This window comes from Crinia signifera, chromosome 1, assembly GCF_055691185.1.
Source record: "Crinia signifera chromosome 1, ASM5569118v1, whole genome shotgun sequence".
Classification (NCBI taxonomy): domain Eukaryota; kingdom Metazoa; phylum Chordata; class Amphibia; order Anura; family Myobatrachidae; genus Crinia; species Crinia signifera.
This window is the reverse complement of record NC_139217.1, coordinates 407,730,691-407,733,620: the sequence shown is the minus strand read 5'-3', so window position 1 is coordinate 407,733,620 and position 2,930 is coordinate 407,730,691. Positions and strand designations below refer to the sequence as shown.

The 2,930-nt window shown below is 39.4% G+C and overlaps 1 pseudogene; it reads left to right on the top strand.

Moving 5' to 3' along the window:
* The first annotated feature begins 558 nt into the window (after positions 1-558).
* Positions 559-677, top strand: LOC146038960 (5S ribosomal RNA; annotated as a pseudogene).
* The last annotated feature ends 2,253 nt before the right edge of the window (positions 678-2,930 follow it).

The following is a 2,930-nucleotide window of genomic DNA, read 5'->3' as shown; positions in this document are numbered from 1 at the left end:
GGTACCACTTGTAACTACAATCAGACTGCGTTCAGCAACTTTCATAGTGTGTACAGAGTGTCTGTTATCACGTCTTTCATATCGCTACAAAAGCAACATGCAACTGTTATAGATGAGTGATCAGACACAGTTACCTTTTACTTTGTATCCCATGGAGACCTAATGTATCCAGTGAAATACTGAAATTGATCAATGCCTTTTTGACGCTACTATCTCTCATCAGCGCTTAAATATTCGGTGACAACCTAATTGCTAAACACTTATTGTGTCACAAATCTTGATGCTGACTGTCTCCTTCAGATGTATAATACCCAGTGACAATTTGGTTAAAAATTAATTACTGTGTAACACACTATGCTTTTTTCTGCCTTTTTTCTACCCCTCAGTAGTTAAGGTGCCCAGTAACAAAAACCCCCCCTTTTCAATTATATGAGTAAAACGCAATATATTTATATATATACTTTTTTCAGTAACAGTGTGACTCATGTGCTGCGCCTGGTGAGCCACCTCCCTTTGCAGCCCAACAGGCTATTTGTGATTAGATACTAAACCCTAATATATTGCCACCATACCCCACTGGTCTGCCCAAACCCTCCCCGAACTTGGAAGCCAAGCAGTGGAGGGCCAGGACAGTACCTAGGTGGGAGACCCCTGGGGAAGCCCAGGTGTGGCAATATTAAAATTAGGGGTATAAGCCGCAGTATCAAACAAACACCTGTAACATGACTGCCAGAGTGAGTGTCGATTAAAGAATTTATAAACCTATATAGAGGCTGTGATATCGTTTTTCCTTTTCCCCGTTCCACCAATCTAGGTGTATTACCTGATGCTATTAAGCACAATATTGTTCATATTTAGGGGAATCAAATCATTTCACTGCCTATAATCATTGGTAATCATACCTCTGATAACATCAGTGCTTGAATGACAAATTAAATGTGTGACTAATTTGCGAATATCCCTGGAACTAAACCAGTCCAAGGATCACACTACATTTTAATATCTAATTATTAATCACTTTTGTGCCATCTATTTTTAATAAAGTCTAAATAAAAGCTATGTTTTAAAATCATCAAACTACATCTTTAACAAAGGAGTGCGCCCAAAAAGCGTTTTTTTCTTTCTTTTGTCGGACTCTTCCTCTGACGAAAAAAAACCCAGTGTTTACCATTGATTCCAAACGCTGGGCGCACCGCCAACCAATTAACTACCAGAATTTATCAAGTACATTAGTTTATCAAGTTGGTATCCAAATTATTACACAGATTGCAAGTCTGTGCGGATCTTCAAACCCTTTTCTTACCCACATGGATATGACCCTACCTTCCTCAATGAGTATACATTGCATCATATAACATGACATAAGTACAGACAGGGCAGTGTCTAAATACTCTACTAAAGCCAACATACAGTACATGCTATGATGTAAAAACACAATCAAGTATCTAAGCTTTTACCACTGGGATAACTTACTTGCTGGTTATTGAAAGAATGAATGAATGCAGAGTATGATGCCATTCAAATCATTGATAGGAACTGTATCATTTATGTTAAATCCCAAATCCAACAATGTAAGAGGACAGGGTTGATTGACAGGGAGACGAAATTTGGTGCATTTTCTATTGAAGCGAACCAATTACCCATGTTCATCAGTGGTTGCATCACTGGTCCTGCTCCACTAGATAACCGACTAATAGAAGAACAACAATGTATAATTTGAGTGCACAGTCTGGTGCCTGACCAATGGAGGAGGGGGTGGCCATCCAGCAGTGGTGCCCATTGGGGCCCAGTATGGACAGGAGGTCAACATGATTGTCAAATGTCAACAATGCCACAATGTCAAGATTGTTAATCTTAGTATGGTTGAGTATCAGGAACCCTAATCCTAACCACAGCCTAACCGTAATTATAACCGCAGCCGAATGCTAACCCTTCAATAATGTGAAAACCGTCTGTATGCATTCTATTGTTGGCATTCACAATGCTGTCATTATGGGCCTTATTTTGGTTCATTCTTTCTGACAAAATCCTTCTTAGATGGACAAAACCATGTGCACTGCAGGGGGGGCAGATGTAACTTGTGCAGAGAGAATTAGATTTGGGTGAGTAATTTTGTTTCTGTGCAGGGAAAATACTGACTGCTTTATTTTTACACTGCAATATAGATCTCACTTTGAAGTAAAACCCCACCCAAATCTAATTCTCTCTGCACATGTTACATCTGCCCCCCTGCAGTGCACATGGTTTTGCCCATCTAATAAGGATTTTGTCAGAAAGAATAAACCAAAATAAGGCCCTATGTCATGTTGACATTTTGTCATTGTCATCATTGTAACATGTTGAGATGATGAAAGTCGACATTCTTAAGGGTAACATTTAGACCATGTTGACATTTTGGTGTTGACAGTATCATCAGTCCTTACGTCGGTGGCAAACTGGTGTCTAGTGGGTGCGATCACTCACTGCCTCTTTACCCATACTCCTCATGATGCAGGGAGACAGAGTAGTGACTGCTTCTGCAGCTGCCTCTGTCACCAGCACAGCACGCAGCACCGTGGGTGATGGGCTGAGCAGAGAACCTGCTGCTGCAGGTGTCACTATCTACAAAGTAGGAAGGGGGCAGTGGGGCCCAGGCTCCCTCTGGGACCCTACCTTATCAATAAGGTTTAGCTACAGTATTTAAAACTTGTGCATATGATAAATGGTGCTCCAGCCAATCAGCTCCTTATTGTCACTATTAGGAGCTGGTTGGCTGGGTCACCATTTATTGTAAGCAATAAGTTATTATTATTAATAATAATAATAATAATAATAATAATAATAATAATAATAATAATACTATTACTACTACTTCTAATAATAATAATAATAATAATAATAATAATAATAATAAATCTTAATAATAAGTCCCCACAAGTGGTTTGCAGTGC